Here is a 25,276-nt window from a genome sequence, read left to right as displayed (position 1 = left end):
TGCGCCCTTAAATGTAGTATTTGCCCATTAGACCACTTTGGAAGAAATGTGTTTGATTAACTTTAAGACAATGCCCCAACCTTACATTCTGTTTGATGCAATGAGATTGAATGGTACAAAACACAAATCATGACCTTCTTCCCAGTGTCAGCCAGGTGTCTCAACCCCTGATGAGGATCCATTACACAGGTATGAAGACTTGGAACAATCTGCAAAGGTGGGTGTAATGGAGTGCGTTTTTTTGTAAATCCAAACAGAGGGAGAGTGTTGTCCATGGCACTTGTGCACAGCGTCTGCTGTGTCTGTTCCTGTGACAGCCACACTTGTAAACATTGCTCCAATGAAGGCCTGTGATTGGACGAAGGAGCGTCACTGGCAGCACGCAGCTTTAGAACGCGTGGGCGCGATGACATCATACCTGCAGTGTCGTCAATGTGTGCGTGGCCGGTCTCTGAGGTAAACACACACGCGGCTTGACTTCCACACACGCGGCTTGACTTCTTTAGGTGAGACCTGACTTCCGGTCCCACCTGTTGCCTCACTTCCGGTCCCACCTGTTGCCTGACTTCCGCATTATCTACCTTCCTACCCTATGAAGTGTGACTTTCGGTCCCACCTGTTGCTTATCTTCTGCGCCACGTGCTGCATGTCTTCCGTCCACCTGTTGCCTGACTTCCGTCCACCTGTTGCCTCACTTCCGGTGCCACCTGTTGCTTATCTTCTGCGCCACATGCTGCATGTCTTCCGTCCACCTGTTGCCTGACTTCCGTCCACCTGTTGCCTGACTTCCGGTGCCACCTGTTACCTGTCCAAAGTCCACTCTTCTCTTGTCCATGGAGTGTGCCGAGACCAGCGGGCGGTGAGTGCGGACACATATTATAAATATAACTTAAAATCCATAAACACGGAGGGGCCCCTGAAGTGCTGACTCCCAGATAGGGCCCTCTGTGACCCCCAGGATGGGGCCCTCTGTGACCCCCAGGATGGGGTCCACTGTGACCCCCAGGATGGGGCCCTCTGTGACCCCCAGGATGGGGCCCTCTGGGAGGATGTGACCCGACCCCCCCCCCCCCCCCCAGGATGGGGGCCCTCTGTGACCCCCAGGATGGGGCCCTCTGTGACCCCCAGGATGGGGCCCTCTGCTGAGGATGTGACCCCCAGGATGGGGCCCTCTGGGGAGGATGTGACCCCAGGATGGGGCCCTTTGGGGAGGATGTGACCCCCAGGATGGGGCCCTCTGGGGAGGATGTGACCCCCAGGATGGGGCCCTCTGGGAGGATGTGACCCCCAGGATGGGGCCCTCTGGGGAGGATGTGAGCCCCAGGATGGGGCCCTCTGGTGAGGATGTGAGCCCCAGGATGGGGCCCTCTGGTGAGGATGTGACCCCCCAGGATGGGGCCTCTGGTGAGGATGTGACCCCCAAGGATGGGGCCCTCTGGGGAGGATGTGACCCCAAGGATGGGGCCCTCTGCTGAGGATGTGACCCCCCCAGGATGGGGCCCTCTGGGGAGGATGTGACCCCAAGGATGGGGCCCTCTGCTGAGGATGTGACCCCCCCAGGATGGGGCCCTCTGCTGAGGATGTGACCCCCAGGATGGGGCCCTCTGCTGAGGATGTGACCCCCCAGGGATGGGGCCCTCTGCTGAGGATGTGACCCCCCAGGATGGGGCCTCTGCTGAGGATGTGACCCCCCCAGGATGGGGCCCTCTGCTGAGGATGTGACCCCCAGGATGGGGCCCTCTGGGGAGGATGTGACCCCCCAGGATGGGGCCCTCTGCTGAGGATGTGACCCCCCCAGGATGGGGCCCTCTGCTGAGGATGTGACCCCCAGGATGGGGCCCTCTGCTGAGGATGTGACCACCCCAGGATGGGGCCCTCTGCTGAGGATGTGACCCCCCAGGATGGGGCCCTCTGCTGAGGATGTGACCCCCCCAGGATGGGGCCCTCTGCTGAGGATGTGACCCCCCCAGGATGGGGCCCTCTGCTGAGGATGTGACCCCCAGGATGGGGCCCTCTGGTGAGGATGTCATGGGGAAGCAATTATATGTTTTTCGTTTTCAGACCCTTAAAAGCATTGTTTCTAATGCACTGTGCATCACCGCCTCGTGTTTTCTCTTCTCAGGTTTTATGACTTTAGCGCCTCGATTCCTTCTCTTGCATTAAGCAGCACCAGGCACCTCCTGCCTCTTCCTCTCACTCCTGCAGCTTCTTTTGCCATCCCTGCGTCCTGCCTTGTTCTCTTTTTTATATGTTTCTCTTCCTCTCTCTTGCTCTATAGCTGTTGAAGAAGAAGAAAGAAAAGTTCCGGGCTCAAATTAAGCACTAGAGGCATCCAGGGCTCTGCTGTCAGCTGTCAAGAGGGTTCTCCGGGCTCTGAATAAGGCAGGTGAGTAGATACCCATCTATACATCACCCACGTGCTTGTACTGCCTCAGTGCATAGGAGCAGGCTGCTCTGTGTTATGTTTACAATTCAGTGACAGTAGTAGGTATAGCTCGTGAGAAGGATGCTATAGCACCTACATTATATTACGTTTACAGTCACTGACAACAGTTGACATAGGTTGTGATAGGGATGCTATGATACATTTTATTATATTGCAGTAGTGCTGTTGGCGCACTTGGACACACTTGCACTCACCTGCACTTCTTCAACTTGAAAGGGGGAGGTCGGGGAGGAGGAAGAGGTGAGAAACCAAGATGACGGCATAATACAAGAGGGAGGCTTAGGAGGAGAGGACTGAGTGGGAGGGGAGACGAGGGGGAGGAGAGAGCGGAGGGGAGAGAGAAGGAGAGAGAGAGAGAGAGAGAGGGAGAGAGGAGGAGAGAGGAGGAGAGAGGGGAGGAGAGGGAGAGAGAGAGAGAGAGAGAGAGAGAGAGAGAGAGAGAGAGAGGGGGAGAGAGAGAGAGAGAGGGGAGAGAAGGGAGAGAGAGAGAGAGAGGGAGAGAGAGGAGAGAGAGGAGAGAGAGAGAGAGGAGGAGAGCGGAGGGGAGAGAGAAGGAAGGAGGAGAGGAGGGGGCGAGAGGGGAGAGTGAGGAGAGAGAGGGAGAGAGAGAGAGGAGGAGAGAGAGAGAGGGGGAGGAGGAGAGCAGGGAGAGAGGAGAGAGGAGAGAGGGGGGCGAGAGGGGAGAGTGAGGAGAGGGAGAGAGAGAGAGAGGAGGAGAGAGAGAGAGAGGGGGAGGAGGAGAGCGGAGGGAGAGAGAAAGGAGAGGAGAGAGAAGGAGAGGAGAGAGGGGGGCGAGAGGAGAGAGAGAGAGAGAGAGAGAGGGAGAGAGAGAGAGGAGGAGAGAGGAGGCGAGAGAGAGAGGGGGAGGAGGAGAGCGGAGGGGAGAGAGAAGGAGAGGAGAGAGAAGGAGAGGAGAGGGGGGCGAGAGGGGAGGGTGAGGAGAGAGAGAGAGAGGGAGAGAGGGAGAGAGAGGAGGAGAGAGAGAGGGGGAGGAGGAGAGCGGAGGGGAGAGGGAAGGAGAGGAGAGAGAAGGAGAGGAGAGAGAGGGGCGAGAGGGAGAGTGAGGAGAGAGAGAGAGGTAGAGAGAGAGAGAGAGAGGTAGAGAGAGAGAGAGAGAGGAGGAGAGTGGGGAGAGGAGGCGAGAGAGGGGGAGAGAGGGAGAGAGGAGGAGAGAGGAGGAGAGCGAGAGAGAGGGGAGGAGGAGAGCGGAGGGGCGGAGAGAAGGAGAGGAGAGAGGGGCGAGAGGGGAGAGTGAGGAGAGAGGGAGAGAGGGAGAGAGAGAGAGAGAGAGGAGGAGAGAGGAGGAGAGAGAGAGGGGGAGGAGGAGAGCGGAGGGGAGAGGGAAGGAGAGGGAGAGAGAAGGAGAGGAGAGAGAGGGAGAGTGAGGAGAGAGAGAGAGAGACGGGGAGAGAGAGAGAGAGAGAGAGAGGGGGGGAGAGAGGAGGAGAGAGAGGGAGAGAGGGGGAGAGTGAGGAGAGAGAGAGAGAGACGGGGAGAGAGAGAGAGAGAGAGAGAGGGGGGAGAGAGAGGGGGAGAGGGAGAGAGAGAGAGAGGGAGAGAGGAGGAGAGAGGCGAGAGTGGGGAGAGGAGGCGAGAGAGAGGGGAGAGAGGAGGAGAGAGAGAGGAGAGAGAGAGGGGAGAGAGGAAGAGAGAGAGAGGGAGAGAGAAAGAGGCGGAAGGAGGCAAGAGGAGGCGAGAGTGGGGAGAGAAAGAGAGTGCGAGAGAGGGAGAGAGGGGAGAGTGACGAGAGAGGAGGAGGAGAGAGGGGAGAGAGGGGAGAGGGGAGAGAGAGAGGAGGGGAGAGGCGAGGGAGGGGAGAGGAGAGGGGAGAGGAGAGAGAGGAGACAGACTCTAACAAACAAATGCATGGCTATATCATTCACGCCACACCGACCACTTTGCCCACCTTATTATTCACACATAGGTTATCATATGCACTCTGCAAACCACTTGCATGTGGCCGGGGGTTTCTCGTGCACCTACAGACCTCCTTGCCAGACAGAAGATGGTTCTCATCATCAGATGCAGACTACAAACCCCCCGCATGTGTCAGTGGCCCTTCCATTAACATTCATACACAGACCTCCTTGCGGGGTCGAGGCTCTCTCATTATCAAGTGCACACAGACCCCCTTGACCGGGGGGGGGTCGCATTATCTTACTCAGTCCACAGCCCCCCTTGACTGGGGTGGGTGTCATCATATCTACTCTACAGACCCCTTGATGGGGGTGGGTGTCATCATATCTACTCTACAGACCCCGCTGACCGGGGGGGGGTGGGTGTCATCATATCTACTCTACAGACCCCGCTGACCGGGGGGGGGGGGTGTCATCATATCTACTCTACAGACCCTCTTGACCTGGGAAGGGGGGTCTCATTATCTTACTCCGTCCACAGCCCCCCTTGATGGGGGTGGGTGTCATTGTATCTACTCTACAGACCCCCTTGACCGGGGGGGGGGGTCTCATTATCTTACTCCGTCCACAGCCCCCCTTGATGGGGGTGGGTGTCATCATATCTACTCTACAGACCCCCTTGACCGGGGAGGGGGGTCTCATTATCTTACTCCGTCCACAGCCTCCCTTGACCGGGGTGGGTGTCATCATATCTACTCTACAGACCCCCTTGACCGGGGAAGGGGGGGGTCTCATTATCTTACTCTGTCCCCAGGCCCCCCTTGGCCGGGGGTGGGTGTCATCATATCTACTCTACAGACCCCCTTGACCGGGGCAGGGGGGGGTCTCATTATCTTACTCAGTCCCCAGCCCCCCTTGATGGGGGAGGGTGTCATCATATCTACTCTACAGACCCCCTTGACCGGGGGGGGTCTCATTATCTTACTCAGTCCACAGCCCCCCTTGACCGGGTGTGGGTGTCATCATATCTACTCTACAGACCCCCTTGACCGGGGAAGGGGGGGGGTCTCATTGTCTTACTCAGTCCACAGCCCCCCTTGATGGGGGAGGGTGTCAACATACCTACACTACAGACCCCCTTGACCGGGGGGGGGGGGGGGGAGTCTCATTATCTTACTCAGTCCCCAGCCCCCCTTGACCGGGGGTGGGTGTCATCATATCTACTCTACAGACCCCCTTGACCGGGGGTGGGTGTCATCATATCTACTCTACAACAGACCCCGCTGACCGGGGGGGGTGTCATCATATCTACTCTACATACCCCCTTGACCGGGGGTGGGTGTCATCATATCTACTCTACAGACCCCCTTGACCGGGGGGGGGGAGTCTCATTATCTTACTCAGACCACAGCCCCCCTTAATGGGGGTGGGTGTCATCATATCTACTCTACAGACCCCGCTGACCGGGGCGGGGGGGTGTCATCATATCTACTCTACAGACCCCCTTGACCGGGGGGGGGGGTCTCATTATCTTACTCAGTCCACAGCCCCCCTTGATGGGGGAGGGTGTCATCATATCTACTCTACAGACCCCCTTGACCGGGGAAGGGGGGGGTCTCATTATCTTACTCAGTCCACAGCCCCCCTTTGCCATGGGGTGGGTGTCATCATATCTACTCTACAGACCCCCTTGACCGGGGAAGGGGGGGGGTCTCATTATCTTACTCAGTCCACAGCCCCCCTTGACCGGGGGTGGGTGTCATCATATCTACTCTACAGACCCCCTTGACCGGGGACGGGGGGGGGTCTCATTATCTTACTCAGTCCCCAGCCCCCCTTGATGGGGGTGGGTGTCATCATATCTACTCTACAGACCCCCTTGACCGGGGAGGGGGGGTCTCATTATCTTACTCAGTCCACAGCCCCCCTTGATGGGGGTGGGTGTCATCATATCTACTCTACAGACCCCCTTGACCGGGGAAGGGGGGGGTCTCATTATCTTACTCAGTCCACAGCCCCCCTTGATGGGGGTGGGGGCCATCATATCTACTCTACAGACCCCCTTGACCGGGGACGGGGGGTCTCATTATCTTACTCAGTCCACAGCCCCCCTTGACCGGGGGTGGGTGTCATCATATCTACTCTACAGACCCCCTTGACCGGGGAGGGGGGTCTCATTATCTTACTCAGTCCACAGCCCCCCTTGACTGGGGGTGGGTGTCATCATATCTACTCTACAGACCCCCTTGACCGGGGAAGGGGGGGTCTCATTATCTTACTCAGTCCACAGCCCCCCTTGACCGGGGGTGAGTGTCATCATATCTACTCTACAGACCCCCTTGACCCGGGGTGGGTGTCATCATATCTACTCTACAGACCCCCTTCACCGGGGGGGGTCTCATTATCTTACTCAGTCCACAGCCCCCCTTGACTGGGGTGGGTGTCATCATATCTACTCTACAGACCCCCTTGACCCGGGGTGGGTGTCATCATATCTACTCTACAGACCCCCTTCACCGGGGGGGGTCTCATTATCTTACTCAGTCCACAGCCCCCCTTGACCGGGGGTGGGTGTCATCATATCTACTCTACAGACCCCCTTGACCAGGGAAGGGGGGGGTCTCATTATCTTACTCAGTCCACAGCCCCCCTTGACCGGGGGTGGGTGTCATCATATCTACTCTACAGACCCCCTTGACCAGGGAAGGGGGGGGTCTCATTATCTTACTCAGTCCACAGCCCCCCTTGATGGGGGTGGGTGTCATCATATCTACTCTACAGACCCCCTTGACCGGGGAAGGGGGGGGTCTCATTATCTTACTCAGTCCACAGCCCCCCTTGACCGGGGGTGGGTGTCATCATATCTACTCTACAGACCCCCTTGACCGGGGGGGAGTCTCATTATCTTACTCAGTTCCCAGCCCCCCTTGACCGGGGGTGGGTGTCATCATATCTACTCTACAGACCCCCTTGACCGGGGGGGGTCTCTTTATCTTACTCAGTCCACAGCCCCCCTTGATGGGGGAGGGTGTCATTATATCTACTCTACAGACCCCCTTGACCGGGGGGGGGTCTCTTTATCTTACTCCGTCCACAGCCCCCCTTGATGGGGGAGGGTGTCATCATATCTACTCTACAGACCCCCTTGACCGGGGGTGGGTGTCGGCATATCTACTCCACAGACCCCCTTGACGGGGGGGGGGGTCTCATTATCTTACTCCGTCCACAGCCCCCCTTGACCGGGGGTGGGTGTCATCATATCTACTCTACAGACCCCCTTGAGGGGGGGGGGGGTGGAGTCTCATTATCTTACTCCGTCCACAGCCCCCCTTGACCGGGGGTGGGTGTCATCATATCTACTCTACAGACCCCCTTGACCGGGGAAGGGGGGGGTCTCATTATCTTACTCCGTCCACAGCGCCCCTTGACCGGGGTGGGTGTCATCATATCTACTCTACAGACCCCCTTGACCGGGGGGGGGTCTCTTTATCTTACTCAGTCCACAGCCCCCCTTGATGGGGGAGGGTGTCATTATATCTACTCTACAGACCCCCTTGACCGGGGGGGGGTCTCTTTATCTTACTCCGTCCACAGCCCCCCTTGATGGGGGAGGGTGTCATCATATCTACTCTACAGACCCCCTTGACCGGGGGTGGGTGTCGGCATATCTACTCCACAGACCCCCTTGACGGGGGGGGGGGGGTCTCATTATCTTACTCCGTCCACAGCCCCCCTTGACCGGGGGTGGGTGTCATCATATCTACTCTACAGACCCCCTTGAGGGGGGGGGGGGTGGAGTCTCATTATCTTACTCCGTCCACAGCCCCCCTTGACCGGGGGTGGGTGTCATCATATCTACTCTACAGACCCCCTTGACCGAGGGGGGGGGAGTCTCATTATCTTACTCAGTCCACAGCCCCCCTTGATGGGGGAGGGTGTCATCATATCTACTCTACAGCCCCCCTTGACCGGGGGGGGGGGTCTCATTATCTTACTCAGTCCACAGCCCCCCTTGATGGGGGAGGGTGTCATCATATCTACTCTACAGCCCCCCTTGACCGGGGGGGGGTCTCTTTATCTTACTCAGTCCACAGCCCCCCTTGACTGGGGTGGGTGTCATTATATCTACTCTACAGACCCCCTTGACCGAGGGGGGGGGTCTCATTATCTTACTCCGTCCCCAGCCCCCCTTGATGGGGGTGGGTGTCATCATATCTACTCTACAGACCCCCTTGACCGGGGGGGGTCTCATTATCTTACTCCGTCCCCAGCCCCCCTTGATGGGGGAGGGTGTCATCATATCTACTCTACAGACCCCCTTCACCGGGGGGGGTCTCATTATCTTACTCAGTCCACAGCCCCCCTTGACCGGGGGGGTCTCATTATCTTACTCCGTCCACAGCCCCCCTTGATGGGGGAGGGTGTCATCATATCTACTCCACAGACCCCTTGACCAGGGAGGGGGGGGGTCTCATTATCTTACTCAGTCCACAGCCCCCCTTGATGGGGGTGGGTGTCATCATATCTACTCTACAGACCCCCTTGACCGGGGGGGTCTCATTATCTTACTCAGTCCACAGCCCCCCTTGATGGGGGAGGGTGTCATCATATCTACTCCACAGACCCCCTTGACGGGGGGGCTGGAGTCTCATTATCTTACTCCGTCCCCAGCCCCCCTTGACCGGGGGTGGGTGTCATCATATCTACTCTACAGACCCCCTTGACCGGGGGGGGGGTCTCATTATCTTACTCAGTCCACAGCCCCCCTTGATGGGGGAGGGTGTCATCATATCTACTCTACAGACCCCCTTGACCGGGGAAGGGGGGGGGTCTCATTATCTTACTCAGTCCACAGCCCCCTTTGATGTGGGTGGGTGTCATCATATCTACTCTACAGACCCCCTTGACCGGGGAAGGGGGGGGGGTCTCATTATCTTACTCCGTCCACAGCCCCCCTTGATGGGGGTGGGTGTCATCATATCTACTCTACAGACCCCCTTGACCGAGGGGGGGGGTCTCATTATCTTACTCCGTCCCCAGCCCCCCTTGACCGGGGGTGGGTGTCATCATATCTACTCTACAGACCCCCTTGGCCGGGGGTGGGTGTCATCATATCTACTCTACAGACCCCCTTGACCGGGGGGAGTCTCATTATCTTACTCAGTCCACAGCCCCCCTTGATGGGGGAGGGTGTCATCATATCTACTCTACAGACCCCCTTGACCGGGGGTGGAGTCTCATTATCTTACTCAGTTCCCAGCCCCCCTTCACCAGGGGTGGGTGTCATCATATCTACTCTGCAGACCCCCTTGACCGGGGAAGGGGGGGGGGTCTCATTATCTTACTCAGTCCACAGCCCCCCTTGATGGGGGTGGGTGTCATCATATCTACTCTACAGACCCCCTTGACCGGGGAGGGGGGAGTCTCATTATCTTACTCAGTCCACAGCCCCCCTTGACCGGGGGTGGGTGTCATCATATCTACTCTACAGACCCCCTTGACCGGGGGGGGGGGAGGGGGGAGTCTCATTATCTTACTCAGTCCACAGCCCCCCTTCACCAGGGGTGGGTGTCAGCATATCTACTCTACAGACCCCCTTGACCCGGGGGGGGGGTCTCATTATCTTACTCCGTCCTTAGCCCCCCTTGGCCGGGGGTGGGTGTCATCATATCTACTCTACAGACCCCCTTGACCGGGGGGGAGTCTCATTATCTTACTCTGTCCCCAGCCCCCCTTGGCCGGGGGTGGGTGTCATCATATCTACTCTACAGACCCCCTTGACCGGGGGGGGGGGTCTCATTATCTTACTCAGTCCACAGCCCCCCTTGATGGGGGAGGGTGTCATCATATCTACTCTACAGACCCCTTGACCGGGGGTGGAGTCTCATTACCTTACTCAGTTCCCAGCCCCCCTTCACCAGGGGTGGGTGTCATCATATCTACTCTACAGACCCCCTTGACCGGGGGTGGAGTCTCATTATCTTACTCAGCTCCCAGCCCCCCTTCACCAGGGGTGGGTGTCAGCATATCTACTCAATCAATCAATTAATCTTTATTCGGTATTTAACAAATACCATAAAAGTGCATACAACAATTCATTCATTAAAAATACAATTCATAAACCCCTTAATTATACAATTTATCCAAATGTCAACACTGTCCCCTCGAAATCCTCAACCTTACAGCAATCCTAATAAAATTCATTATGCAAAACAGAGTGTGGGAATCACTGGCCCTTTGCAAAAACAACAGTGCCAGCTTAGCACGTTTAAACTTTAACTGTTTTAAAACACCCACTAAAAACTTGCGCCTAGGTACAGAATAAAATGAAGGGTGTCCTGCGGAGACCTGTTGTCGCAGCCGCAGGTACCCTTCTGCTCATCTGTGTGTGTAAGTCAGTCAGTCAAAATACTTTATTGCGATAACTTAATATCATATAAAGACAATGGCAAAATACAAATTACACCAAAATACATATACAAGAAATTCATGCATAAAAACAGTTAAAACAGTTAAAATACGGTTAAAAAACAATAAATATAAGATCCACACTGCATATTTACGATTCATATCAGCGTGGATTATAAAGTGCAAGAATACTAAAAGCTACCGCTACAAAAAAAAAAGGAAATCTCCAGCAGGACTAGCATAACAAAGACCAGATGTGCCCTGATCAAATACCATGAAATAGGACAGAGTGCCTTAATATAGTGCATAGTCAATGCTACTTAAGGGGTTAGCCATATTTTTTAATCTAGTGTTCCTGCTACTAATGGCACTCACCAGGAAACTGGCCACGTAAAACATGATCCTGGGTGTCTGTAAGAGCTGTAAGAAGATGAGTGCAGGTTTAACTTGGATAAAACCCTCCTTCTTAAGAATTGGCACTATGAACTTTCTCCTAGCATCATTGTAGTAACTGCAGAACATTACAAAGTGCATAGTATTTTGTTCGGAGAAATGGTCACAAGAACATGGTGACGCCTTTTCTGGAGTACTCCAAACAGGGTAAAAACCAAGATTAAAATGAATCAAATTCAGGCGAAAGCGAGTTAAGATAAACCTGTGGTAGGGGTGAGTCACCACGTTCAGATAATTTTCTGGATCGTCAGGTATAAGTAACATTAGACTGGTCCTGACACTAACTTTTCTTAACTCACACTCTTCTCTCTCCAGGGATAGAAGCTCACTCATCACACGTTTTGTGAGTGCGATATCTTCAAATGTTATAGATCCAGTTTCAGAGTAAAGCTCTGGCCTACCCAACCTAGAAAAACTTTCCTTGATGTAGGTCAGCCACTTGATGTTATTGGCTTTGTCCAAACACAAACAATCTTTCAATATAATATGGTTTAGGGGAATTTCATCATTGAGCCACAACCTCAGCCATGCTACTAGAGGTGCTGTTTTTATCAAGTCAATGATGTAGCCTTCCCCTACTTCCATATGAACAGTGTAGGACGAGGTTGATTGCGGGAAACCAAGGAGGGATCTAAAAAATTTGTTTTCCATCACTTGTAGGGAATCCAGCCCCCTATATCCCCAGATAGAACTTCCATAGGTTGCCACCGAGATACATTTGGCCTTATAGATTTTCAATATAGCTATGAATGGCCTAGCCCCAAGTTTTTTAGAGAACCCCAGAAGGGTTGCAGAGGTTCTTGCTAGGGCAGTTGTCCTGTTCTTAACCTGGGGACCCCAGTTACCCTTCCCATCAAAAGTGATTCCCAAATAGGGGAAGGTAGTTACTCGGGTAAGCTTCTCCTGCCCACAGACAAAGGTTTTATGACAATTTTATTTATTTATTTATTTATTTATTTATTTATTTATTTATTATAAAGTTTTGTATAGCGCGAACAAGACCCGTGGGTATCAGAGCGCTTAACATGAAATAAGAAAAGGAAAAAGGTTAACATATGTATAAGCAGTTAACAAGCAACCGCAGTGAGGTAGATGACATAAATATTCGTAATAATAAGAATGTGATGCCAGTGGGTCACTGGGACCATCCCCTTGGGAACACTATTCACTCCTCCTAATGACAGAGGATTCCACACAGTTCATTCAGTTTCTACTTTCTTTTATTTATCACTGTTCATATTTTTGTAGATATTCATCAAGATATATTTTGTGTCATATAACTTCATATTATTCATCATTTAGGGCATCATCATGATACATAACATCCTCGTTTGGGGCATCATTATGATATATAGCATCCAATGCATTTCGGGCTGCTTATAGAGCCCTTCATCAGGGAATAACGCTGTAAAGATGAAAATAAAATAAAATGTTGCTACAATATGCGTTACGACGTGTGTTGTTAATACATTCCAATAGCATTTCACTACAGTTCAAGGTATCACATATAACATTTTCCAGAAACGTGACCGATAACTTACATGCCTGTCTGTGTCTTTTGCGAGTTTTTGAAGTTTATATTGACTGATGGATTTCTAAAAGAAAATAGTGCAAATCAAATGGTGGCCAAAAAATTAAACCTGGTGCAACCATTTCTACAAACGAAATAAAGCTGTTGTGGCATAGACTAACCTGTTTTTTGTCAGAGATTCAAGACGCCATGAACGCGGCTTCTGTGTTGCACAATCGTCTTGGATTGCAAGTTTGTAACCGTTACGGTGATCAGACCTGCTAGCGGTCATGTGACCTAATGAAACTGGAAAAAAGACTATAGACCGGCCGGTCTAAGGAGATTTTCATGTAATATTTAAAGCGTCTAAGTTCGATATACTTAGTAAGTACTTAGACCCATCTAATAAAGATGGGTAGCATGGTAAGAAATATTTTGGGAAGTGTTTTGAAAAATAGCGCTGCTTATATCAGTATCGAACCAAAATGTTTAAAAAGACCATTGTTGGTTTAGACAGCGCTGAAGGCGGTCCGCTAGGTGTCAACTAAGTTGGAATGTGTGATAAAACGCATTCAGTATACAAGATGCTGTATAAAGGCAATGTAAACAAAAAATATACAAACAACACAGGGGTTACCAATCTAAAGCACTGAAGCAAATTTACATGTCGTATTTTACAGATAACATGAAAATTCAATTCTTTCGTTAAGTCCAAAAGGTTTTTGGGTACATACATAGTCTGTAAATCCATGAGTTCTCTCTTTGGAGTAGATATTTCGTGTTGTCTCTGCCTTCTATTTTATTGATATTTTCCAAGATCAAGAATTTCAGTTGTGCAATACTGTGTTTGGATTCCATAAAGTGTGTCGCAACTGTGGATTTCACATTTTTCAGGCGTATGTTCGATTTATGTTCTGTAATTCTTGTTTTGATTCGACGCTCCGTCTTCCCAATGTATAATTTGCCGCACGGGCATTTGAGGGCATATATGACATTTGTTGAGTCACATGTAGCATTCACTCTTAATTTTATTTCCTGGCCTTTCATAGGATGGTTTATTTTGCTGCCTCTGATGACGTTGTTGCAATGGCCACAGTTGTGGCAAGGTTTAGTACCATTGTAGATTTTTGTTGTGGAAATTTGTGGTTGAAGCATTTCACCTATATTTTTTGTTCTGGTGAACGCAAATAAAGGAGGATCTTTGAAACAATTGTTAAAGTCAGGTTCCAGAGTGAGCATTGGCCAGTGTTTCAATATGATGTTTTTGAATTTCTGACTTGATGTTGAATATTTCGATATTGCAACTATCCTGGTTTGCTCCTTTGAATGACTGGGTTGTAGTAATGAGTTTCTGTCTCTTAGTGCCAATTTATGTTTTGATTCCTCCAGAATGTGTTCGGGATAACCTCTTTGTTTAAATTTCTTTTCCATCTCAGATATCCTTTTTTGCAACGTGGTGGGTTCAGATGTGATTCTTTTGATTCTTGCCATCTGGGAGAAAGGTAGAAATCTTTTGAGGTTGTGTTCATGAAAGCTACCATAGTGGAGCATGTTGTTGCGATCCGTACTTTTAATGTGCAGGTCAGTTTCCAATCCTTTAGGTGTACGGTTTACTTTGACATCTAGGAAGGTGATAGTGGTATTAGACATTTCCCAAGTTAGCTGAATTCTTTCATCGATTTGATTGAATTTTGTTGACACTTCATGTAGTTGTTCTTTTGAGCTTGACCAGATAATGAAAATATCATCGATGTAGCGAATAAAGAGTTTAAGGTTATCGCTCCATTCTTTTTTGGACAAAATGTGTTTTTCCTCATAGAACTTCATAAAAAGGTTCGCATAGACCGGCGCTGCAGAATTGCCCATGGCAGTGCCAACTAGTTGTAGGTACCAGCTATCCTTGTATCTAAAATAACTTTGATATAAGGAAAAGAGCATTAGCTCCATTAGAAAGGTTTGAAAGTTCACATCCAAGTTGGTATTCAGGAGAGCGCCGGTCTATGCGAACCTTTTTATGAAGTTCTATGAGGAAAAACACATTTTGTCCAAAAAAGAATGGAGCAATAACCTTAAACTCTTTATTCGCTACATCGATGATATTTTCATTATCTGGTCAAGCTCAAAAGAACAACTACATGAAGTGTTAACAAAATTCAATCAAATCGATGAAAGAATTCAGCTAACTTGGGAAATGTCTAATACCACTATCACCTTCCTAGATGTCAAAGTAAACCGTACACCTAAAGGATTGGAAACTGACCTGCACATTAAAAGTACGGATCGCAACAACATGCTCCACTATGGTAGCTTTCATGAACACAACCTCAAAAGATTTCTACCTTTCTCCCAGATGGCAAGAATCAAAAGAATCACATCTGAACCCACCACGTTGCAAAAAAGGATATCTGAGATGGAAAAGAAATTTAAACAAAGAGGTTATCCCGAACACATTCTGGAGGAATCAAAACATAAATTGGCACTAAGAGACAGAAACTCATTACTACAACCCAGTCATTCAAAGGAGCAAACCAGGATAGTTGCAATATCGAAATATTCAACATCAAGTCAGAAATTCAAAAACATCATATTGAAACACTGGCCAATGCTCACTCTGGAACCTGACTTTAACAATTGTTTCAAAGATCCTCCTTTATTTGCGTTCACCAGAACAAAAAATATAGGTGAAATGCTTCAACCACAAATTTCCACAACAGAAATCTACAATGGTACTAAACCTTGCCACAACTGTGGCCATTGCAACAACGTCATCAGAGGCAGCAAAATAAACCATCCTATGAAAGGCCAGGAAATAAAATTAAGAGTGAATGCTACATGTGACTCAACAAATGTCATATATGCCCTCAAATGCCCGTGCGGCAAATTATACATTGGGAAGACGGAGCGTCGAATCAAAACAAGAATTACAGAACATAAATCGAACATACGCCTGAAAAATGTGAAATCCACAGTTGCGACACACTTTATGGAATCCAAACACAGTATTGCACAACTGAAATTCTTGATCTTGGAAAATATCAATAAAATAGAAGGCAGAGACAACACGAAATATCTACTCCAAAGAGAGAACTCATGGATTTACAGACTATGTATGTACCCAAAAACCTTTTGGACTTAACGAAAGAATTGAATTTTCATGTTATCTGTAAAATACGACATGTAAATTTGCTTCAGTGCTTTAGATTGGTAACCCTTGTGTTGTTTGTATATTTTTTGTTTACATTGCCTTTATACAGCATCTTGTATACTGAATGCGTTTTATCACACATTCCAACTTAGTTGACACCTAGCGCACCGCCTTCAGCGCTGTCTAAACCAACAATGGTCTTTTTAAACATTTTGGTTCGATACTGATATAAGCAGCGCTATTTTTCAAAACACTTCCCAAAATATTTCTTACCATGCTACCCATCTTTATTAGATGGGTCTAAGTACTTACTAAGTATATCGAACTTAGACGCTTTAAATATTACATGAAAATCTCCTTAGACCGGCCGGTCTATAGTCTTTTTTCAGTTTCATTAGGTCACATGACCGCTAGCAGGTCTGATCACCGTAACGGTTACAAACTTGCAATCCAAGACGATTGTGCAACACAGAAGCCGCGTTCATGGCGTCTTGAATCTCTGACAAAAAACAGGTTAGTCTATGCCACAACAGCTTTATTTCGTTTGTAGAAATGGTTGCACCAGGTTTAATTTTTTGGCCACCATTTGATTTGCACTATTTTCTTTTAGAAATCCATCAGTCAATATAAACTTCAAAAACTCGCAAAAGACACAGACAGGCATGTAAGTTATCGGTCACGTTTCTGGGAAATGTTATATGTGATACCTTGAACTGTAGTGAAATGCTATTGGAATGTATTAACAACACACGTCGTAACGCATATTGTAGCAACATTTTATTTTATTTTCATCTTTACAGCGTTATTCCCTGATGAAGGGCTCTATAAGCAGCCCGAAATGCATTGGATGCTATATATCATAATGATGCCCCAAACGAGGATGTTATGTATCATGATGATGCCCTAAATGATGAATAATATGAAGTTATATGACACAAAATATATCTTGATGAATATCTACAAAAATATGAACAGTGATAAATAAAAGAAAGTAGAAACTGAATGAACTGTGTGGAATCCTCTGTCATTAGGAGGAGTGAATAGTGTTCCCAAGGGGATGGTCCCAGTGACCCACTGGCATCACATTCTTATTAGTATTAGTAGGCGTTTTACGAGGTATTAACGCCACCCACGGAGAACCTAACAAGGATTAACTAGGATTAAATAGCTGTGCATCCACCCTCAAACCTTTCTGTTTATAAATATTCGTAACACATGTGACGTTAGCGTAAGTAAATATGCTATGATTAATTAATAACAAAACATGTATATATAACAGATATGAGGTAGCACGGTATAGGTTCGTGAAAGATGCTGTTCTCCTGTTCAATCAAATCTCCATTCCTATTAGCCTTTGGGTTGTTCTCATATCATAGGATACGTATTCCATTATAGTATTGTCTGTGCCTCCCATTTTAATGGCGTACATGATCTGTACTAAGGCAGTAGTATAGCAGATCCATGATCAGTGAACTTCACTAAGTAATGTATCTATTCATCAGCAGGCTCTTCACTTCCCGTTTGAATGTTACCAGATTCTGGATCTTCCTGATGTTTGGAGGGAGTGAGTTCCATATTCTGGGGGCCGCTCCTGAGAACGGCCCCCAGAATTAATGGGTAATTTGTTTTTGCTACTCTTCCCATAAGCATAATTTGAGATTTTTTTGTATTTATTTTCAAATCTAGTGAGGTCATGAAAATTTCAAAAGCATCCAAGAGGCGCTGGAGGCCCACCCCAGTGCGCGCAAGGAGGACCGCGTCATCCGCGTAGAGGAGGACAGGAATCCCCTGTTCCCCTGCACGCGGTATATTAGGGGTCACATCCCTGAGGGCCGGCTCCAGAGCATTTACATATAGAGTGAACAACAGGGGAGCCAAAATGCACCCCTGCCTAACACCTCTCTCAGAAGCAAAAGCGTTGGAGCACCTGCCTCTTGTGGTGACTCTAATTTTAGCGGTTAGGCCCGAGTGCAGATCAGCCAACAGGTTAACTATAGTCCTATCCAGACCCATTTCCAGCAATTTTACCCAGAGCTTTGATCTATTGACCAAGTCAAAAGTAGAGGAGAGATCCATGAACCCAAGGTACATGGACCCCTCCTTAGCCCTGGTATATTTTTCAATCAACAAGTGGAGATTAAGGCATTGATCCTGGGTACTTCTTTTTGGTCTAAAGCCATATTGCACATTCGTAAGGATGCTATTTTCTGTAACCCATTCATTTAGTTTCACTAAGATGACTCTACCTAGAATCTTAACTGAGGAGTCAATCAATGAGATTGGTCTATAACATGCAGGGTCCTTCCTATTCCCTTTTTTGAACACAGGGATAATTATAGATGTTTTCCATGATTTAGGTATATTATCATGGCTTCGTGCATTAAAAACCCTGCAAAGTATTCTAGACCAGAAGTTGGGGAAGCATTTGAAGGCATCCGCAGGAACCCCATCGGGTCCTGGGGCCTTTTTTTTTTGTAGTACATTCTATAGTATGTAAAACTTCCGACGTCTCAAAGTGTAAATGAGTCCCAGTATCTTTAAAATCATCCCCCAGAGCCCCCAGAACTCCGCTAGTTTGACTGGAGTATATGTCACTAAAGTGTTTAATCCAACCTTCGTCAGATATATTTGTTTCAAGGGGGGAATTCTCCTCCCCTGTAAGAAGAGGTTGGTTGACAACTTTCCAAAATTTTCCACTGTTTTTCAGTATTGCTGGGTCTAGCAACTGGGTCCAGGCTTCATCTTTAATCTCTTTTTTCCTGTCTGCTATAGCTTTCTTGTACTGGGCTCTGCATGTAGCGATAAGTACACGGTCTTTTGGTACAGCCTTCAAAGCATTTAGTAGTGCAGAATGTGTTTTTGAGCATTTATGATCAAACCATCTTCTAATGGGATCTATCTTAGCTTTGGAAACAATAGACAGACGGTGGTTAATCTTACTACAAATGCTACCAAAGGCAAGTATCACTTCTCTATTTTCAGCCTCACTAGATAGGCACACGCCAACTTCGTCCTCAGCATCAGCGAGTACCTCTTGTACAAAAGGTTCAGGGTTGATGTGATCCCACTTTAATCTGCGTCCCTAGTCTTTAAGTTTAAGAGCATGTGAGCTAATACTGGGGCCATGTTTACGCCTTAGTAGGCCAGTGATTATTATATCCAAGGTGTTGGAAGTGGGATCCCTGGCTGGCCAGGGCTTTCGCCAAAGTCAGTCAGAGACCACCACTCCCAAGTCAGGGCAAGGGAGTTACACGCCAAGATAACCCCAGCTCACCCTCTAGGTAACGTGGCGCGAGCAGCAAGGCTAAACTTGGAGGCGATGTAGGCTAAGTATTTGCGCACGCACCCCAGCAACAACAACCAAAGGCCCACCACAAAGGAAACTCCACACAAGGCTATATAAAAATAGCCTTTGTATTACACCAAAACACATTAGATAAAACACACACTTTACAATGTGCCAGAGGCACGGGCAGAATTTACAGGGGATATGTACAAGACAGGGCCACCTGGACCACTGTCAGGAATCAGAAGTAACACTTTCAGAAATAATACTTTTGCATGTAAAATCACTGTAGCACACAATAAAAATAGAGCCCACAACCAGTCACTACTGGTAACAGGACCTCACTAGCACCACCTGTACTAGGGAGAAAACAACCACCTATGTATTACAATACCTGTAGGGGTGTAAGAGGAAAACACATGATGCAATGCATAACATTCATTCAGAGGTGTAAAGGCACATGACGCATAAACAATACATTCAGAGGTGCATAGAAAGTACAATTGCGCCAAACTCACGTAAGTCACCACCTGTGACTGTCCCTAGGCCCTCTGGCCTTGTTGGGGCTAGGACGCCCTGTGTCCAATGTCCAAGGTCCTAAACGGAGCAGTTGCCCACAAAGTGCTGGGCAACTGGTGCAATTGAGGGGGCCACGTGGGGAGCCTTGTGGGCTCAAGCACACTGGTGGGCAAAAGGAAATGCCCCCTGGAGCCTCCTCTGGACTCTAAACACATATGGCACCCAAAGGGCCTCTCTGGACTCAAAATGAATCAATGCAGCCCCTCTGGGCTGTGGGGGTCCCTCACGGGGGACCCGGAACACTGGGAGTGCCTCAAGCCTCTCTTAGGCTGGAGCACAAATGCGGGCGTGTTGGAGTCCCCCTCCTGGGGACTCGAAGCACAAGGAAATGCCCCCTTTGCCCTCTTAGGGCCTTAAACCACAACTGCCAAGAGCCTCGCAGGCTCTCAATAAACAAATTGAAGGGAGGAGAGGGCCCAGGTCACGGGGGCGGCACCGAAAGCGTGCCCGACACACCCCCCAACCGCCTCACTCAAAGCCCCACTCACCGGTCTGGCAGGCGGCTGCTTCAAGAGAGCTCCCGCTCCTCGGGGCTCTCTGCAGACTTCTGTCCTCCCTCTCCTGGGCTCTCCCTCGCTTTGGGAGCCCGGGGGGGGGGACAAGGGAAGACGCCGGCTTCTCTCTCCTATTCACCGGATCCCGGGGTCGGCTCCCGGCAGCTTCTGGCTTCCTCCTTCCTGTCCCGGGCCGGCAGCCAATCAGAGCGCGGCCCGGGGAATGACGAGTGTCCCGCAGTACCGCCCCCGGCCTGCCTGACTTCCTGGTCGCGGCCGGGCGGCCACGGGGACGATCTCCGCGATAATGCCGGGTGGGCACCGGCCTTAGAGATAAATGAAGCGCTCCCACAGCGCTAGTGGCAGAGTACAGCGCAAGATCCTTGGCAGGGTGGGCACCTGCCAGGGGACTGCAAACTCGGCGTGGGCAGCCGCAAAAAGGAAAAGTAAAGCGCTCTCAGCGCTATGGTGAAGGCAAAGCGCTCCCAAGCGCTACAAGCCAAATAAAGCGCTCTTAAGCGCTATAAGTAAAATAAAGCGCTCCCAGGTGCCCTCAGCAAGCAGGGCAGAGTCTAAGCAGTCCTTGGGCATGCAGGGGGGGCAAGGCTGGGCCCAGAGCCAGCACACTGGGTCTCCAGGCAGGGAGACAGCCCAAGTGGCGGTCCTCTGGCCCAGCAGAAGCAGCAACAGCCCCCTCAGGATCCTGGAAGAGAACAACCTCCGTGGGGACACAGCCCCATTTTTATACAGTGCATTCCTTTGTTCAAGGGTGCAGAGTGGGGGCGGAACCAGTCGCAGCTGGTTCTTGAGTACTCTGTTTACCTCAACCACCCTCTCTATTCACTGGCAGGGCTTGGGTCATTAGACACGCCACAGGGGGGCGGAGCCAGCATTGTGTGGGGAAAGCCCAGCCCATCCAGGACACAGGTACACTCCTCCCACACATCACTCATGCTAATCTCCCACTCACCACCGGGCAGACCCATCCAGACTTCCTGGAGCCTGGCATGCCAGCCAGCTCCAGCCAATCACACGCCAGCACCCTCGCAGCACACGTACAGCCATGTCTAGAAATGGCGCTTCCCTACTAGACACATACATGCTGCATACACCATCTCGCAGCATTCACTCTCACGAGTTCACACATACCAGACTCAAGCCTGTACACCCCACGCATCAGAACTACCAGGTACACATACATTCCCCATGCATTCCTATGGGCGGGCAGGCCTAGCTCAGCACATGCACTCAGAGCGCGCACGCACTTTCCACTGGGACACAGTGAAAGTGCGCAGAATCCCTAAATCACCATCTCCAGGTCACCATTTAAAGCAAAAAGTTTAGGGGTGAACCTGCCCTAAGGGCCCAAGTCCAACACAAGGAGACAGGGTTATGATCGCTGAAGACAGAAACCACAGTTTTGTACATTAAAACCTTATCTAAAAAACACAATGAAATGAAAATATAATTAATAATAGAGCCATTGTCTGTTCCCTTAAATGTAGATAATCTAGCCCCCCCTTCCCCGCACCCAGACTCATATAGATTCCATCTTGCTAAGAAATTTTCTAAACACTCCCCCTGTTTATTGTGTTCAAGATGGATAGGTGTACAGTACTGGGGGGAATCTACTTCATCGCAAACACACATTAATAAACACGGGTGTATGTTAAAATCACCCAGGAAGATAATTTCAAAAGAGTGAACATTTTCACTATAGACTGACAAAAACTGGTCCAATTTATCTAGGCTATATAAGGTACAGTCAGATGCATTGGAATTATAAAAGTTTATAAAAATAATATTGGGAGAATCTGCCGACGAAAGTTCAACTATTAGACATTGTTCGGAACCTGAATCACATTTCTTTAGACGGCCATTAATGTCTGTTTTAAAGAGGCTTATCAGGCCTCCCTTGGCTCTGCCAGCAACGCTAGCTACTGCAGGGATACAGAAATGACTATATCCATCTAAAGCAAAACTGTTATTTATATCCCAGGTTTCCTGCAGGGCAATTATATCATACCTTGTCATCAAATCTATCCATGCCACATTTCCTACTTTGGTCTTAATTCCTGCAATATTCCAGGTAAGTATACTAAATTCTTCTACCTGTTTCTCATCACAACTTAAATGTGCAGGTGAAAGTCAATCATTCTGGTCCAAAAAGGATAGAGGAGCATAGCGGTTTGACAGCAATAAGGGTTGTACAAAGGAATTATGATAAACTGGATGGGGAGGATGATATTCGATGAATCGATGTTGATCTTGGCCCCATCTGTTATTTGTGTCCCTAATATTATTATCCCACCCAAATGCAGGAGTCCTAGGGTAGGTGACATTCTGTTGTTCTCCATAAAAGAATTTTAAAGTTAATGGGACAACAATTCCACTGCCTGCGCTGGGGCAGGAGTAGGTTGGTAAGAATGTTTAGAAAGGACACCAGCATGTGCAAAACTCACTGCCACACAATCCCCTTTGAATTTTTTGGGGCGATTACCCAGCCAAGATACCCTTTTTGCAGTCTTTATATCTTGGGCCAATTGCTGATCCCCTCCCCGGGCTAGTCTCACGTTATTTGAGAGCCATTGCAGTGCCTTGTTTGACAAGGAAGTGGTAGTTTCTACTATGCCTGGTTGCAAGGGGGGGATATTTGCTAATACTAGAACGAATGGTGAGGCTTCAACTATAAATTGTAGCGGATCAGTTGTTTGGTCTTGAGCTATGGGAATATCAACTCTTAAGGAACCATCCCCGTTACCACCTGTATTGTCAACACTTGGTACTAAAGGCTGTATTGGGGGATTATTAAGCAACGGGTCCTCAGTTCCTTCACCAACTTCATCTGTATCTACATGATCCCCAGTATTGTTGACCATATTTCCAACCAGCGTGGTGATATTTTCGACACCCTCCACTAACTTGTACTGTTGCCCTCCTAGCTTTTTAACCTCAGTTTGTAATTTATCTATCTTTGCTACTAGAGGTTTAATGATAGCTCTAATTTTAGTATCAATCAGCACAGCAATTTTTGCAAGCAAGTCATCTTCAACGCTAGATTTTGCTCTCCCCTCTCCCTTTTCCTGTAACTTATCTTTGGGAGTGATTGCCCTCTTCCTCCTTGACCCCGACCTTAGGCCTGATCGTTTTAACTGGGATTTAACACCAGGATGTTCTGTCCGAGGGGCATGGTCGATTAAAGTCTGATCCTCATCAGAGAGACAGGACTGAACCTCCTGCTCCGAGTCACTGACTATATTGTTCACTGGGTCCGCAAAAAGTGCCTCGGGGGCATGCACTATAATTTCAGTTTGATTGCGGCTACCCTCGTTATTGGAAGGGGCTGGACAAGCCTCTGAGTCAGTTTCAAAGGATATAATATCGTCAGTAGGAAGCAATGAGCTAGGCGTCAAGCATTGTAGGTCTGGTGACTGGCTCAATCCCAAGGATTCTCTTCTCTGTGTATTTATTTTCTGCACAGTTTGAACCAGATAGTTTTCCATAGTGTTTGTGGCGGTGACCGCTGCTTTTTTAGGCATCCTGCCCCTACACCCCAGGAACAGTGTCCACAGTCTTGTGTGGGCGTAACAATGCAACAATGCCTTACTTGGTTAGTCCGATTGCCTCGAAGTGCCGACAGCGTTTCTGGCCCTGGTCCTGTCGCCTCCTGCTGCTGAGGGCCGTAGAGGGCCCGCCCTTTGCCCGGGCTTAGCCCCGGGCGTCCCGCGAAGCGGGGGTGTCAGGCAATTTATTCCTCCTTCTGGCGCTCGCGTCCGGCGTCAGGTGTCCGTTGCGCGCCGCCGCGTGGCCTGCCGGGTGTTGTGGTCCCCGGAGCGGTGGCGCGTTATTCAAGTGCAGAGTGACTCTCGGCGGTGGAGGCTCAACGCTCTAGCTGCCCCCTGGACTCTCGGCAGTGGCGGCGGTAAGTGTGTGTAAAGCCTGCTGGGTTTGCCAGGATGTGATGTAAAAGGTTGAGCCTAAAACGCGTCGTATAAAATCTTTCTTGGGCATTATACAAAAGTGCTAAATAGGGTTCCATCCCCACTTCTGTTTTTAGTACTCTATAGGCACGGACTGTAACTTTTGATTCTTCTCTAACCGCCCTGTGTGCAACAGCCTGCTCCCTGAATATATTTTTCACTCTCACTTTGTCAAAGGTAGTAATTTTTTCTGGGTTGACAAAGAGGTTCAGACAGCCCATGCCCTCCAGTGTGGTCTTTACATATCTAAGCCAGGGGATGTTCATTCCCTTTTCCCTTTTCAGGCAATCTGAAATAATGTGCCTGCTAAGAGCTGCCTCCCCATTGATCCAAATCTTCACCCAGGCTAGAAGCGGTCTAATCTTTCTTAAATCTTCAATGAACTCAGCACCTAATTCATCGTGTACGATGAGGGCCGATGTGCTTTGCGGGGTTTTTAATACCTTTCTGAGGTGTTTGTTATCTTCCACTTGTATCTTTCCAGTGTTTACAAACCCCCAGATTTCTTCCCTATAAGTCACTTTGGAGCAAGAGATTGATCTATAGAGATTCATCGCTTGTTCGGGCGACCAACGTCCCAACCTCCACCCATAATTCGTTATCGCCCCTGTTGCAGCCACCAATTTAGAGCAGTGTTTTTCAACTAATAAATTGAAGTTTAATAACCCATCAAACAATAAGCCCAGATAAGTAAAAGACTGAACCCGGCCTATTTTATGGATACCTATCCTATACGTAAAATGTGTGCAGGCTTTGGCCCCTGCTAACATTACGTAGGATTTATCCAGATTTACATATAAATCAAGTGAGGACATGAAACTAACGAACCCATCAATCAGCTTCTGCAGGGCCTTTGGGGTGCGGGCTAACAGCACCGCGTCGTCCGCGTACAGCAGAATGGGAACAGGGCAAGAACCTATCTGAGGGGAGTCCGCTCTTAATTTGCCTAATTCCATATCCAGATTGTTGATATATAAGGAAAATAAAAAGGGGGATAAAATACAACCTTGCCTAACCCCGCTGTTACACGGGAAAGGCAATGTGCAACCTCCTTCTGCACTAAACCGCACTTTGGCTGTTGTATTCCAGTGCAAAGCTTTTAATATATTAATCAGGTCA

General features: G+C 49.2%; 1 protein-coding gene across 2 annotated transcripts in view; it reads left to right on the top strand.

Moving 5' to 3' along the window:
* The first annotated feature begins 764 nt into the window (after positions 1 to 764).
* Positions 765 to 25,276, top strand: part of LOC144770946 (uncharacterized) — an 83,615-nt gene continuing 59,103 nt past the window's right edge. For both annotated transcript variants that reach the window (XR_013599067.1, XM_078655784.1), the window contains exons 1-2: positions 765 to 859; positions 2,279 to 2,386. The gene's annotated coding sequence lies outside the window, so the exon portion shown is untranslated. The remainder of the gene's footprint in view (positions 860 to 2,278; positions 2,387 to 25,276) is intronic.

Source organism: Lissotriton helveticus, chromosome 7 (genome assembly GCF_964261635.1).
Source record: "Lissotriton helveticus chromosome 7, aLisHel1.1, whole genome shotgun sequence".
Lineage (NCBI taxonomy): Eukaryota > Metazoa > Chordata > Amphibia > Caudata > Salamandridae > Lissotriton > Lissotriton helveticus.
This window is presented reverse-complemented; position numbering and strand designations above follow the sequence as displayed.